At 39.1% G+C, this 16,969-nt stretch overlaps 1 long non-coding RNA gene across 1 annotated transcript; it reads right to left on the reverse strand.

The window, feature by feature from the left end:
• Nucleotides 1-1,894: 1,894 nt before the first annotated feature.
• Nucleotides 1,895-9,171, reverse strand: LOC116886342. The gene is made up of 2 exons (XR_004386099.1): nt 8,967-9,171; nt 1,895-2,346 (listed from the first exon to the last, which is right to left on the reverse strand). It is a non-coding gene; the product is annotated as an uncharacterized LOC116886342 (long non-coding RNA).
• Nucleotides 9,172-16,969: the final 7,798 nt, after the last annotated feature.

Consider the following 16,969-nt stretch of genomic DNA (forward strand, 5'->3'; position numbering starts at 1 on the left):
TTCAGAAAGAACAAGAAAGGGTGAGGTTTTTCAGTAGTAAGTTGCAAAGGTGGAAACATTCTAGGCCCAGATTAGATTTTATGGAGGCTAGAAGCTTCTAGGATTAGGCCTAGGTTAGCAGACCGAGGCAGTAAGCCTCCAAGGTGACAATTCCTACAGGCAAATAAAAGTTACTTTTACATCCAAGAGATAAATTGGTTCTGGTTCCATTTTTTAGCACCAGTTTTATGGTCCCATCGATTCCTTCTCCCGTTACTCACAGCAAAGCATTTAAACTGTTGACCTAGACTACAGTTACTATCACCGGGGATATTGTTAGACGTGGGAAGCTGTAGGCCCCAGTCCATGCTTACTGAATCTTAGTGTCTTGATGTGGACTCTGACAATGGGCATTTCAATAGTCTACCATGTTATTTTGATGCACACCAAAGCTTGAGAACTGTGTCCTAGAATGTGTGATTGAAACTTTCTCAACCTTTCCCTCCTACACTGTCCGTGTTAACCCTTTGTTGATATGAGTCTCATTAACTTTTTTGATTGCTGGCTCCTCTCTCTCTCTCTCTCTCTCTCTCTCTCTCTCTCTCTCTCTCTCTCTCTCTCTCATGTGTATGTGTGTGTTTGGTCATTTTTGGTTCACAGCTGGGCATGTGTAGGATTATAAACGCTACAATGATTGATATTAATGTGTAGAAATGGGCGAGTCTATTCTGTTAGGCTTTTAGAATAGTCCAGTCAGAAAGAACTAAGGTTAGATTTTTTTTAAATTTGGCTCTTTTGGGTTTTTCTAGCATTGTCTTGTGTTGAAGGTTAGTGCTGGTTTGCCTGAATGCTTAGTCCATTCATCTGCTTGTTTGTCAATGCTAATATTCTACTCACGCCCAGAGCCTTTCCTGCGCGTCTACACTACAGAGAGAACAAAGAATGTCTCTCCACCTCATTCCAATGGCTGATTCATTTGGTGCTCGCTAGTCTGGCAAAGTGTAGAAAGAAGAGTTCAGGGTCCTGGCTCCATTCCTTAGGCGTGTCCTTCTGTCCTAAGATGTGGGGGAATTGGGATGCCCCTGACATCAGAGGTACAGGACAGTTTGAGGCCTTCTCTGGGTGGCTGATAGCTTCGGTTCTGCAAGATGGAGTCTGGGTATTTCTGCAGCATGACCACTTGCCTCTTCTAGGCCTGGGTCACAGCAGGAAGCTTTCTCTTTATTTACTCAATAAATATTCACCTGCACACATTTTTTTCAGTCCTTGTCTGTCGGGGTGGATGTTTTCAGAACTTTCATTTGGCCTGGGTTGTTTGTTTGCAACAACTTTAACCAGAATCTTCTTGCTCATTTCTTTATGTTCTGTTAGTGTTCGGACCCAGGTAAGTCAGTGCTCACACCCATGTCTTCTTGAAGACATTAGCCTGTTCTTAAATTTCAAGTTAGTTTCCTTTCTTGTATCTTCAGATGTAACAAAGGCAAAGGGGGTAATAATTTACATATCATTTATATTTTTGTTAGTTTGGTAGTAATGCTGCTTTTGACTTTTTCTTTCTCTTTTTTATGGCCTGGACTCAGGTTGCAGTCTGACCTTAAATTCGTTGTAGTAGTTGAAGATGACATTGAACTTTTGATCCACCTATCTCCATGGGGATTACAGGTGTGTACCACCATGTCTGATCACACAAACACACACACACACACACACACACACACACACAGCCCTCTACCACATGTGTTACCTCTCTAGTCTTATTTCATAGATCTTTTTATGGTTACTCTTTATGGGGGTAAAGGAATCAGTCTTTGACCATGAGGTAATTGTTGGCTATAAACCATCTCCAAGTTTTTTGTTTGATAAGTAAGGATGTTCATTAGACATTTCATCATTGGTACAAAACAGCTGACACAACTCAGCAGAAGGAATTATTTATTTTGGCTGTGTGCATGGTCTGACTTTATTAGTTCTAGATAAACCTGGATGAAGCAAAATATCATGCAGCAGGAATATGTGACAGAAACTACTTACCTCATGGTGGATGGCAAACAGTAGGTGGAGAGACCCCATGCTGGTTATGGTCGTCAAACGTCCATATCCAGTGAGCTACATTCTCTAGCTAAGTTCTAGCACCTCCTAAACTGCGTACCAATGGTTTAAAACCTGAGCTTGAAGGGACATTTCATTTTCATTTTCAAATGATAGCATTCTACTCTTAGCCCAGAAAAGTTTACGGCCATCTCACAGTGCAAACTGTACATAGACTGTCTCCTAGAGTCCTCCAAATATTGACAGTTTCAATGTTGTTCAGAAGTCCAAGTCCAAGGTCTTTTCTGAGACTCGATGCAAATGCTTAGCTGGGAGCCCCTGTGAAATGAAAAGATAGTTATGTACTTCTGAGATAAAATGACCATGAAATAAATATTCCAATTGGAAATGAGAAAAGCAGAAGAGTAGCAAAAAGGAATCTAATGAAAGCAAGACTGAGGCAGAGGGGTGATCCCTGAATGCTTAGCTCCATGATTTGCATCTTTGTGTGCAACCCCAACTGTCTGGCCTTGCCATTTGAAGCCCGCGCGGGCTCTTTTGGGCAATGGCTCCACTCATTGTAATTTCTCATTCTTGGTGTCTTCTCTGTCCAAGCATCTCCATTTCAGCTCCTGCCATGTCCCCAGCTTTACACACTGCCCTCAGCACCCGCCCAGCAGGGGCTCCAAGTCTACCTACTGCCTAGCCTTTCAGGATTTCTTTTAAAATCTTGGTGAAAAGTGCTTACATTTTGTGTCCACTAGACCAGCATCATACAGATAGAAAAACTCTGCCATCAGCTAGAGCAACTGACAGACCATGGGCCAAGGACACTGAATGCTGGGCAGTTGAGTACAGTGAAAGAAATTCTAGTAGTCTGTGTAGAAAGGGTTCTCTAGAGGTTCTCCTTTCTCAGGAGAATGTCTGCTAAATTTATCTGTTCTTTCATATCCTTGGGCCTGCCCTGGGAGATATCTGGACAGTTCAAGAAAGACGCACACAGCATCCTTCCTATTGATTCAATGCATAGTGCTTGGCTGATGTTAATGGTACTAACCTTTCCAGAGACCATGCCTCCCTTAGCTCCAGGCTTACAGACTTCTGAGATCACCTGAAGGTTTGCCAGGGCTTCCTACTTTGCATTTTTTTCTTCTATCTACACCATAAATCTGACTAATAGCAGCCCTTCGTAACTGTGCATGGTCTGAATACTGGAGTGCCTTAAAGAAACCCTATACTGGATTAACTAATTGGATTACTGATTTTAGATCTTACAACAATGAGATCTACTCTAACTCCCATGAGTCTTTGTTCCCTCCTGAAACCTCATCAGCACAGTCTGCTGTCCACTCTCTGGTCTTCTAACCCATTAAGTTTTGCTTACGGTAGCTGAGTCTTTCTCTCGCCCACTTCTCCACACTGTGCCTAAACTTCCCCACAGTTTAGCTATAACAGCTCAGTGATCCCACTCCTCTGATACTAGTCTGTGTTGGGTCTTTCAACACCAAGGCTTGGGGAAACTGTTTATTTCTAATGGAAATTTCAGGGGTTTCAGTCCACAGTCTTTGACTGAATTGATCCCAGGCTTTCGATTTGAGGGGTTAATTATTGATGGCAGCATCAGCACATGGCAGAGATTCGTTCTTTCCTCAGAGTTGACAAGAAGCAATGAGAGACAGGGGTGGTGGTGGTGGGGAGACAACAGGCTTACATAAGAGATACTGTTCAAAGGCATGTGCTGCAGCACTACTTTTATTCACGTCTGTCTTCTAAAGTTTCTACCACCTCCTAAAGCTATGGGCCCCAGCCAGGGACCAAGTAACTGAAGCATAAACCTGTGGGAGACATTTTATATTTATTTAAACTACAATAGTGCATTTCCTTCATTTTCAGTTTTCTGGTCTTTTCGTCATGAAAATGTCTTATTTTGATATTTTTTTCTGTTGTCATTAGTATGATCATGTAGATTTTCTTCTTTAGAATATTAATTTGGTAGATACCATTACATGGATTTTCAAATATCAAACCAGCTTTGTAGTCTTCCAATAACTGCTACTTTGTTGTATATGCTTCTACATGTGTATAAATATATTTTAAATTTAAATTTTAAAAATATACATACAGAATTGAATATGACATGCTAATATTTTGTCAAAGAGTTTTAAGTTACTGTTTATGAGATGCCCATATATAAATTTATTATAACTGATTAGTTTTTATAACCTTGGGCTAATGGGCCAGTTGTATTACCTAATATAGCTGTCATCAGGTCACCTAGACCTAGTATAGAATTTATGCTTTGTACCCTACTCAACAGAGATGGTCTTCCTCATCAGATAGGTCAGAGCTATTTCCCAAGTGTGCATCTGATTGGAAGAGGTGTACAAAACCTTAGAATGTTCAAAATTAGTTTTGAGGTATAATATATATATATAATATATTGTCTTTCTATTTGGAGCAGATACCCTAGCATATTCTGTGTGACCCTGAAATCTTCATCATGATGTCAGGACTTTGTGTTTATGGGCATTTTATCTTATGTCTTAGAGCAATTTCTCTTATGAAGACTTCTCATTTTATTTAATTAGATTTGGTGAATATAATCAATCCATCAACAGAATGGGCCCGTGTGACGTTATGTGCAATGTACAGTCAGTTCAGCTCTCTGTGACTGTCTTGTGACATAGACCATAATTGACACAGTATGATGAGCACGGCTGTGACTACCATCGCTGTAGCTGTAGCCATTGCAGTCACAGCATGTTTCACGATGGGCTGTAGGTCTTCTTGTTGGATTGTATTGAAACACATTGTGTTGGTCACTCAGGGTCAGAATAGCTATGATAAACTGTGTGACACCAAGTCCTCATCGCAGTGTTCCTGCATCACAGGAAAGCAATGGTTCGAAAAGATAGAAATTTTGCAATTATCTCATTAGGTTGAATTCCTTAACAAAAATCAAATGAAAACAAAACTGCCGTAAAGTAAGTTTGAGAAACCTCTATTAAATAATCAAGGAAATTAATTTATTGGTAGCAATTTTGTTGCAGTAGATGACAGAATGTATACTAAGAAAATTAACAACTTAAAGATTATTAGCTTGTCAATTAGGAACATTAAAGAAATCGAGAACAATATAGCAAATTTTAAAATAAGATTAACTAGAAAAGAAGGGAAAATTATTTCCTTATGTCTTGAAAAGTTTCTCTAAAATATCCATAGGCTCGTTTAAGAAACAGAAGAAAACATTAGTATAACATGAACTGGGATCCATTAAGATGTGGGTTGATGACTAGTAAAATGTGTGGAGCAGAGAAAGCCTTTTCTGGACAAACCTGTGAGAATCAGCAGTGAAGACTTCCTGGGAGACTTATTAGCAGATGCTTGGTGGAAAATATTTGGGTCTATTACGTGTTTGAATCCAGGACCATCAACTATTAAGTCAATCATTCTTAGGAACTTAAATATCATCAGCCCCTGTGTGTGTGTGTGTGTGTGTGTGTGTGTGTGTGTGTGTGTGTGTGTGTGTGTAAGGGGGAGGGACAGACAGACACAGAGAGACAGAGACTGAACCTAAGTATCCCAAATTTCTTTTTACACACAACAGTTTGGTGGATTTGCAGTTGTAAAATTGTGCTTGTGAACTTTTGAGCATAGTATTAAAGTATAAACTTTTCCAATGAGAAGAGCTCACTCAACCACCTTGATTAAGAGAATGGCTTTGAAAATCTGTTTAATGCATGGACAGACCCATGGCTCCAGCTGCATATGTAGCAGAGGATGACCTTGTTGGGCACCAGTGGGAGGAGAAGCCCTTGATCCTGCCAAGGCTGGACACCTCCCCTCAGTGTAGGGGAATGTCAGGGCAGGGAGGTGGGAAGGGGTAGATGGTTGGGGAGGGGGAACACCCTCATAGAAGAAAGGGAGGGGGATGGGATAGGGGTTTATGGATAGAAACCAGAAAAGGGGATATCATTTGAAATGTAAATAAAAAATATCCAATAAAAAAGGAAGTAGGATACTGAGGTATAATATTATTCAATATGTGTCAATGAAAATAATAGGGTACTAAAGGATATGTATGGAAAAGTTGAATGAAATATCTTTGTTGTATTATTTGAAACATAAAAACACTATTGTTAGGATATTTGATACATAAAGCAAATAATAAAATTTTTAAGAAGTTATGGGTTTGATTAAAAAAAGTGTTTAATGAAGATCACACTATTTAATTAGTTCAATATTAAACCACACTTACGCATGATATGCTGAGTCATTCCAGCATGGCAGTACTTGAACAATACAACTTTTTATACATTCTTAACAAGAACTGGACTATCCGCTGCTACACAAGCTTGTACTGGTTCTAGGGAAGTTTTTAGACCTTGATTCAAGTACAAAGTAATATTCCATATTTTAAAAGCCATTAACTGTATAATTGAAGAGCTTCTACCTAACTTTCATTTGGAACTGATTAATAGGCAATGTAATGAAGTGCTAAACTGCAATTATCATAAAAATAATTTGCTATAATTCTATAAATGCCTTCCAATTGTTGAATATCAATTAATACCATATGCTCCCGACTAACATCATCAGTATTTGGTAGTTCCTATTTAAAAGAAAATTTCAAAGAGTAAATATGTAAATCTCACCACAGATCAACCTTAACTGGTGTACCTTAAAATTAAATTTAATAATTGACAACACTAACATTGTACCTCCCATTTAAACAAGATGTCATTTCTACAATTTTTCTGTTATTAAGAGGCTTCCGTTTATAAAAGAAACATATTAAATTACTTTAATGTGCTTTGAATTTCATCAACGAAGAGTTGCAGAAGCTTGCATCTGTTTTGTCAGGTGCTATTGTAATATCCTTCCCTGAAGTTCTCTTCATGCAGACTCTAAGCAGAGAATCCTTTTACAGTTCCTGCTGTGTACTGGTTTTCTGTCCCACCTCACCATCAGCCTTCTACTGGTTCTCTTGGGTCACTACCTACTAAAATGAATGCACTGTCTAGGGCTAGAAGTGTAACTTAGCATGCACAAAGTCCTAGTTTTATTCTCCAGTACTGCCTAAGATAGCCATGGTGTAATCCTAGAAGTGGGAAGGATCAGAAGCTCAAAGCCATCCTTAACTACAAAAGGAGTTCTAGGCCAGTCTTGGATTCGTGAGACTCTTTATTTAAAATGTGCAAAAGCAGGTATACATTAATGAAACTTAAATAAGAAAGCAATTTTCAGATCAGTAGACATATCATGTATCAGAAGGCATGTTAACATTTATTAATAAATGCACTCATCTGTTACGATGCTCTTTGGGGCTACAGCTTTGGTTACATTACTGCAATTTTCTAGCTTCTGCCATAACTACTCCGTTTGTGTGAGAATCTGACAAATGATGTGATGTGTCTACCATCTTGTATTCATTAGTATTCCAAAGAAGCAGAACCAATAAGCCGTTTTTATAGATGGAAAGAGACTTATTTTAAAGAACTGTCTAATGCTTCTGTGGAGGTTTGACCAGTGAGAAGTCTATTGGGGATGCCTAGCAGGCTAGAGACAAAGCAAAGTGTTGAGGCCAGAAACAATCTACTGTAGAATCAGAAGAGTACATGAGAGTGAATGTGGCTGATGGAACCAAAGACAATCTGATGGATTCTTTCTTGCTTGGGGAAAATTGAGGAGACAGCTCTTCTATTGTATGAAGCCTGTCTACATTACAGAGGTTCCAAGGACCAGCCTCAGCTTGGTCAGGGGTCTTGAGGAAGGGGTGTTTGGAAGTATCAAACAAATGACTCAGTCAGTGATGGATGCAAGCTGGTAGACAGTTCTGTGTTCTGCCTGAGATAGATCTCTCTCTCTCTCTCTCTCTCTCTCTCTCTCTCTCTCTCTCTCTCTCTCTCTCCAGATAACTTTCTGCTTGAGATAACTCTTGCAGACCAAAGCCAAGTCTTATAATTTTCATAAGCTATTCCTTAGGACTTGCATATAAGTTCAGTCATTTAACCCAAGTTCCCTTTTGATTATCCCAGAAAGCAGCATTTCTGTTTTCAGAACCTCTTGACTCTAAAGACAGAGTCACATGACAGAAGAGTGCTGCTGCTTGCTGGAGCTGGAACATGGCCCCATTGTTCTCTTTCATTATCAACAGCTTTCTGTTTTCCAACTCTTTTGCTGCCTAAGCTTGGCTGTCCTGGAACTTAGTCTGTAGACTGACCTTGAATTTAGAGATCTACATGGCTCTGTCTTCTGAATGCTGGGTTAAAGGCATGTACAATTTAATCCCTAAGCCCCTCTTCACCTAGAGCCTACTCTGTCCCAGGCTGGTCTTGAACTCATAGATCTGCTTTCCTGGGATTAAAGGTATGTGCCACCATGCTTGGGCCTAAGCTTTTCATGGCCACTATTCCTCACGATCTGGATCAAAACCCTGTATCTTCTAGCCTCAAGATCTGGATAACAAATGTGCCCTCCACTTCTGGATTGTAGTTCATTCCAGATTAAAAGTCCAAACTATTATTTGTTCAACTGCAAACACAAAGTTGGGATATTGCCTTGAGAATGATTGCCACTTCCTAAATCTCTTTATTTCCTTCCTTAATATCTTTCTGAAAAAGCTGGCACATTAGTATAGCTACTTCTGTTCATTCAGGTCCATGAAGCCCCCCACATAGTTCATATTGCACCCTTATATTTTGCACAGTTGAGAAATCTTGTAAAGAATTGGTCTCACACTGATTTATGTGTTCTTGAACTCATGTTTTCAGAGTTCTTTCCAACAGCCTTAAGGGTTGTCCTGAAGGTCTCAGTGTCATGGAGATATAGTCTCACTTCCCAGAATTGTGCTGTTTCTGATTATCATGGAGTCATTAACCTTAGCAGGGAGACCATTCCTTGAAAGAGGAACATAAAATAAAACATATTTTTCTATTTACATTATTACACAAACAAACCTTAGGCCTACAGTAACTTTCAGCACTCAAGAAGTCCCATGTCATACTGGCTCTGCTGCAGGACTGGGAACAGTATCACACCATCCCTTCCTTCTGTGGCCATGCCAGACCTGGCACAGAGGGGAAATAAGAGTTAGTAAGAGTCCACAAATTTCAAGTGAAATCTCATCTAAAACCACTATCAGAACTATCTAACCCTGACCAAAAGCATGGTTAAGAAAAGCTGACAAATAAAATTAACCCTCTGTACTCCATTCTTTAACTTCTTAAAAGATCACTCTGAGCTTTGTGTATGTAGCGTTACAACACTTTAAGTAACTTTCCTCACTTGCCAGTGGATAAAGTACAGATTATTTATGAAACTTGGTTGCATATGATAACTTCTATTCCATAGGTCAGGGAACCAATGTGAGAGGTCTTCTAACTGCTAACATACCTGGTTTTATTTCTTTATTTAGAAGCAGGGGAGCTATGCCTAGGTTCCTTTGCCTTCTGTTATATGACACACTTACATGGTGACTAAGACATTTCATATCAAATATTTTTATTTATTTGGCTATGAAAATGATTCAAAGATAAGTTTCCTTGAGTTTTACATTAAACAATCTATTTATCTGGGTATAGTGGCATGCACCTTTAACTCCAGCTCTCAGGCGGTAGAGGCAGGTGGATCTCTGTGAGTTTGAGGACAGCCTGGTCTACAAAGTAAGTCCAGGACAGCCAGGGCTATTTCACAGAGAAACACTGTCTCAAAAAACATGAAAAGAAAACAAGAACAAATGTACATGTGCATGTACCTGAGTAAGTGTACCACATGTGTACAAGAGTCCCCAGAGGTCAGAATCTGGATTTATTTCCTGAAACTGGACTTACAGATGGTTTGAGCTGCCTTACGGGTGCTGGGAACCAAACTTGGATCCTCTGCTAGAGCTTTGGGTGCTCTTAACTGCTAAGTCATCTCTTCATCACCTCATACATTGCTTTAAATTGGTAATTAGTTATCCCAATCCCATCATTCCTCTCTCCATGTTCTCATTAGTTCACATAGCAACCATCCTATTCCATAATATTTCTATTGGTTTTCATTTGTCTCCTGTCTGAATCTATGGCACATGCCAATGAGTCAGTCTTTCTTTCTTTCTTTCTTTCTTTCTTTCTTTCTTTCTTTCTTTCTTCTTTCTGTCTTTCTGTCTTTCTGTCTTTCTGTCTTTCTTTTTCAATGTGTGTTCCCTTTTAGTTCCCAAATGAAATCCATAACAGTTGTACCAGAGACCTCTGATTTGGGACCCTCATTGACACCTGGCAAGTGATCTATTCTAGACTCTTCCTCCCTTACTGTCTATTACTGTCACAACTCTCAAGTTCAGTCCCTTCAGATCAGTTCAAAATGGGGATTGTTGTGCATTGATTTATTGAGGAAATGCTCACAGAAGACAGGGAAGCAGAAAGGGGTAAGGGAAGAAGCTAAGCCAAGATGTAATTTCGAAGTCCGGAGTCAGATCCATCAATTGAGATGCTCTGAGAGTGAATGATACCCCAGAAATTCTCTTCTTCATATGGAATGACTTGTCTTTTATAACTGCTTGCCATTAAAATGTCATTGGGCACCCACAAGTTGCTTGATTTTTAAATCTCAGGTATTAGAAGGCAGAGAGACTCTCATGAGAAACTAAATTGGCATTTGCCAATTTCAGTCACGTTTATTGGACTTTTATGTATCACTCAGCTAGGCTCTATTTATCTAGGTCCCTAATTATTAGTCATTCTGGTTGTTTCTGTTTTTTTCTGCTACAAACCGTGTGGAGATGACTCTCTCTCTAAATAATGGACACAAGTACTTTTAAAGCAGTGATAAGATAGTTGGTAAAATGCACACGAGTCCCAGTTTTGTCCGCGTTTTATTTTATAGTAGCCACATTCGATGGTGAAAACCAAGATAAGCTTTGACTTAAAAATCGAAATGTCTTAGGCTGCTGCATGCATGTGGAAATGAGAAGTAGAAAATAAATTGAAATAACAGCAGCAAAGGAGCTATGCAAGTAGGTATAGATATGATAACCTAAAAATAGAGGGGCTAGTTAAATTTTTGAGGAAATAAATGTAGATTTTGTATTTAGGTGCCCATGTATTTAACCTTTTAACAAATAAAATGAAATATGAGAATTGGCTGAAAAACTAGGTTAAGGGCTCCTTTTATTGACCTAGTGCAATCAGATGTATTTTCCATAATTAGACCATTAATAAGCTCTTAAAATATGTATCTAGCTACAGACGAGGAAAAAGGCAGCTCAGGTTCCTGCTCCACAAGACACATGGTGAGGCTCTGGACTTGAGAGAAGAAACTCTGGTATGTAAGGCTAACACTGGGGATTAGGTGAGGAGCTTCTGAAGAAAAGAATTTCAAGATCATCAGAAACAGATGGCAAGATGTTCATGCAGAAAGATAGAAAACACATAGGAAAAAATAATTAACTCACATGAAATGGAAACTAATAACCAAAAACATCCAAGATATTCAATTTTTAAAGAATTGCTGCTTAGCTGTAGGATTACATGGATAAGTTATAATTTATAAAACTCATACCAACAGGTGCCCCAGTGGGAAAGAAGAGATTTTTTCCTTATAAAATACATGTTATCTTTCCCTTTTATATTTAGTCTATATTTGTATGTATGTATGTGGGTACATGCCACAGGATACATGGAGATGTACAGGAACAAGCTGTGGGAATCAATTCTCTCTTTTGCTATGTGAATTCTAGGGAGCAAAGTCAGATCATCATGCCTGGTGGTAAGCACATTTACCTATCAAGCCATCTTTCTGGCCCCCAAATATTATATATATGTATATATATATACACATATATACATACATATATATACATACACACAAATAATTATTGTTTATATGAACAACTGATCTTGATTCAACTTAGTGATTTCAAATAGTTAAAATGAAAATATTTTTTCTTTTTTTTTTTTTATTGGAGAAGGGTATCACTGTAAATTGCAATACAAAATTAAAATGGCTCACCACATAGTAAAATTTGTCCTGATGATTCTTTGACAATTTTATGTCATGGTGTGGTACAGCAATTATTGAGGGACAGAGGACTGTAATTAAAATCTCATCCTGTATAACAATAAAGGCAGTTTTACAAATTTTACACTAACATTCAAGAAAGAAATAGCAACTCTGAACTTTACAATTCTACATTTTGCAAGTAAAGCAACGTATTATTTGGCAGACATGCTATAGTCTTAAGAAAACACGAGGACTACAAACATTAAGCAAGATTGGAATAAAAAACCAAACTGTAGAGAAACTTCATTAATGATTTATAAGAGAGGATACACATCATGTTAATTAAATTTACAGACGATGGTAAATTGGATGGTGTTGACAAAACCAGAGAGGGCACATGAAAGAGTCCTAAACTGGTTAGAAATATGGGCAGGAAATGAAATGGGATTCAACCTGGAAAAATGCAGCTAGTAAGTACATCTGGAGAAAATAAATAGAAACACAGTCATTCAGCTGGCAGCGGATACGGTGCTTGGCAAGTCACACTGCCAAGGCACTTTATTTGAGATGATAGTGTCAGCAAATTATGTATGGTCTCGTAACAGTCCTCAGTGAAATCAGTCAATGAGATTTTAGTGTGTACATCTAAGAGGTCCGCACCACGTGGCTGGAAGCTAAGTTATTTTACTAGCACTGCCGAGATCACAATGAGAATACCAGTTTGTGGCGGACATGTGATTCAATTAAGCAAATTACTAATGCTCAAACTAGAAAATAAATGTAGGACAAGCCTCAGACTTTAACTTGCAGCAAAAGATTAAAGGGAAACATATTGTTCCCTTCACATTCTGTCCAGTTACAGCATTTCACAAATATTTGAGAGCCGTGAACATCATGGAAGTCAAGTCACTTTAAAGGTAGAGTAAGAAAGAGGCTTTATGGTTAAGTACTGGGATGAAATTAAGTAACGGAAATTTTAGACTGAATCCGGGAAATGTTTTCTGACAGTGAAATCTATTAGTCTCTGGAATGGAGTCCCCAGAGAGCTGTGGGGCTGTTCCATTCTCTAGTCCTTGACTGGATCAAAGGCTTGACACACACACACACACACACACACACACACACACACACACACACACACACACACAAAAAAAAAAAAAAAGACAAAGAAGAACTAATTTGAACATTTTGTATCAGCAGAGGCGTGCGTGCACACACAGTGACACCATGCCCTTTTATTGTCTTATCCTTAGACATCCCCGGTGGGCGTGGTGGCCTACCACTAAGGAACCTTAGACGTCCCCGATGGGCGTGGCCTACCATTAAGGAACCGCCTATCTTTTTCTTAATGAATACTTTTGAAAAAATCAAATTCATATTTTCCAGCTCGTAGACTTCAATTTCCTGGATTATTATTTCTTTCTTCCAAGTCATAGGAAAGCTCGAAACGGAAACAGCCTCCCTTCCCCTGTTAAGATATGGCCTTAAATATGCCAGACCTCTAGAACGGACCAGATCTCATGAGGTCTCGGAGCTCTGAATTCCCACTTACATTGTTACATTAGAAACATATTGTCATTGCATTTTTGCAGCCACAACTATGGAATAAATGAAAATTCCTTCACTTCCTTGTCTGGGTTGGTCCACAGAGAGACCCTCACCAGATGGTGTGCTAGGGGTTGCTACTTACATTTAGCATAGCAATAGAGTAAGGTTTACAAAAACATAAAGCATGCAGTTCATCCAACATAAGACACTTTGTCACCCAAGCGTTTAAATCCCCTCAGATAGCTCTGTTTATAATTGCTTTCGGTACCCTAACTAAGCATAAAAGAACAAAGAATACTTTTATATAAAAAAATTAATTTTAATATAAAGTATGATTTGTCTAAATAGAAACAAACACATTAAAACATATATTAGGTTTTAGGCAGGAAGTAAATGTATTTATTCAATATGTACATGTATTATATGTATGTAAATATATATACACACGTACATTCAATTTAAAAGAAAATAAGTTAGATTTTGCATTATCAGTCATCTTTGTTAATTCTTTTGAAACAAATAAACAGATGTTTCATTCTAGTACTCAACATCACAGCTGGAGAGAAATGTGTGCTGAGGAAATATAGGCAATATAGATAATATCAATTTTTAAATATCATTTTTTATTTTTTGAAATTATAATTACATTATTTTCCTCTTACCTTTCCTTCTTCCAAACCCTCCCAATTATTCCCTGCCTTGCTCTCTGTCAAATCCCTGGTCTCTTTTTGTATATTGTTACATAATATATGTGTAACAACAACTAAAGATATGTATGTATGTATGTATATGTGTGTATAAAATATATATCAGTTTTTGATAGAAGGATTTAGATAATTTCATAGAATTTATTGATATAATAAAATGATCTAGAAAATGCTATTAAGAGTTAAAGTAGACAGAGATTATTAATCAAAGTTTTCAAGAAGTAACACATATGCATGCACATACACCAACACACCCCCTGAAACTGTAGAGTGTGGGATGAGTCAAAGTTCTGCAAGGCAGGTATCCCAGACTAAATCTGAGAGCTGAAACATTGCTGTAGAGAACCATGACAAGCAACATCACTGTTTGAAGGCAGGAGAATTTTCTCTCATTCTGAGGAGCATAAACTTTTTATTATGCTCAGGCCTTTGGTAGAACCAGTATAATGTTTAATCAAATATTTGGGCATCTCATGGCTCTGTGAGTTTACACACACACACACACACACACACACACACACACACACACACACCATCACACACACCATCCCACAGACATCTAGAAGAATTTAGACAAGATAACAGAACATTATCAACTAAATGAACCACCCAGAGCTCCCAGGGACTAAACCAAAGAGTCTACATGGAGGGAACCAGGACTCCAGATGCATGTGTAGCAGAGGATGGCCTTATCTGACATCAGTGGGAGGGGAAGGAGGCTTCATGCCCCAGTGCAGGGGGATGCTAGAGGGGTGAGGTGGGGTGAGTGAAGGGTGGAGGAGCACCCTCATAGAGGAAAAGGGGAGGAGGAGGGGGATAAGATGGGAAGGTTGGTGGAGGGGTAACCGGGAAGGAGGATATCATTTGAAATGTGAACGAATTAAATAAAGAAAGAAATAAGAGAAAATAACAGAAATAGCCCATGAAAACTATTCGAGTGCAATAAATAGAAAATCTAGGAAAAATAAACTTGACCAAAGAAAGGGCTGTCAGGAACCAGAGGTTATCTCTGTGTCGCTTTATTTCTGAAGCTGGTGAGAGTACGTGTCAGTTAACACATAGAGAGGCCGAGTTAAAGAGATCGCAGTCTAGGGTGAGAGTTGGGCAAGTTGAAATGAGGGAGTGGGGAAATTGTTTTACTTTAGTTGAAAAATAAGATTCCTCTTTGGTGTCACAAAGAAATCACACACGAAAACCATTTTTCTCACTGTACTCCTGAATATGTTAAGGATATTTGATGGCTGTTTGAGACAGGCCTTGGTAGGCAGCCTATACTGACATTGGATCTATGACTCTCCTTCCTTCACCTCCAGAGTGGACGGTTCATGGGTATTAGCTGACACGCCCAGGTAAAACTACTTGGAGGCTGGGCACAGTGATATACTCCTATAGTCTTAGAGACTCAGGTCTCTAAGGTAAGAGGAGACTTTGTGGTAGGAATTTACGACCCTCTGAATAACACAGTAGAACCCTATATCCTTAAATACTTGCTTGTTTTGTGCTTTTGCAACACAAGCATTCAGATACCTGCTGAGAGCGGAGGAGGGGGTTGGATCCCCTAGAACTGGAATTATAGACAGTTGTAAACCACCACGAAGGTGCTGAAAACCAAACCCAGGTCCTATGGAAGAACAGTAAATGTTCTTAACTGTTGAGCCACCTCTCCAGCCCGCAAGTGTACATTTTGAATGAAATAAATGATCAGGTTTATATCCCATGTAATAACAGCTTATCACTTTTAAGTGTTAGTGAGTCATTCAAGAAGCATGTGTGGTTATGTAACTACCTGGGAGTTAACAGCTACCCACTTTCAATGCAAACGAGTACTTATCAGGCCTGTGTTTCATGGAAAAGTTAAGAGATGCACATATGTATACAGTTTCCTCCACCCTGACCAGGATAGACACCCTGCTCTGTCCCCCTCAGCTGGACGCATCTCACGTTTTCCATATTTTCTTCATTAGTGTAGTGGTAGGCTGCTGTTCAAAGGCTCAGTGTCAGTGGGGGACAGAGCGACCTAGTCCCAGCTCATACAGAACCTGTCTTGTAAACACGCACCAATGGATGTAGCTGCTTTCCTCAGCTGGGCTGGGTTGGAGTGTTAGCACAGTTAGCTCATTGGGAGAACTGGTATCTGCATAATTTTTACTCACTAAGCTCTTTGGATTGCCCTGTTAGCATCTGTAGGCTACGTGATTTCCTCCACAGCTGGAGGTGGCTGCTTCCAAGTAAGCAGAGGATTGGAAAACCCTCATGTAATCCAGATACACCCATGGCCCTGGTCAACTCTACAGCTGGCCGGATCAAGGACAGAGATGGAAAATGATTCCCAGAAACCCTCGGTGTTGACTTATGTATCAGAAGTGTTTTAGAAAAGAGAGTCGTTGACGAGTGGGAATAATGTGGGAAATGAAAAATAAGTTCCATCCAGAGCGTGGTGCTAGAGGGGAGGGGAGCCGTCCGCAGAAGTGGGGTGCAGAGCACAGACAGGCGGCTCCCCTTTTCCTTACTCACTGAGAGGAATTCTTTTGGCCTCACAGAATCAAGGTGCCACCTTGCAAATTCGTAGATGTTTATATTGTTAACCTGATCCCAGCAGGTGAACTTAAAACTTCACATAGACTAGAGGTGAGAGCTTGGCCTTAGAACACTTTTACTCTTAGAAATAATTCGTGCTAAATGTAATTACAGATGCAGGATTCGAATGGACTCACAGTGTGAAT

The sequence above is a fragment of the Rattus rattus genome, chromosome 17 (assembly GCF_011064425.1).
Source record: "Rattus rattus isolate New Zealand chromosome 17, Rrattus_CSIRO_v1, whole genome shotgun sequence".
Taxonomy (NCBI): Eukaryota; Metazoa; Chordata; class Mammalia; order Rodentia; family Muridae; genus Rattus; species Rattus rattus.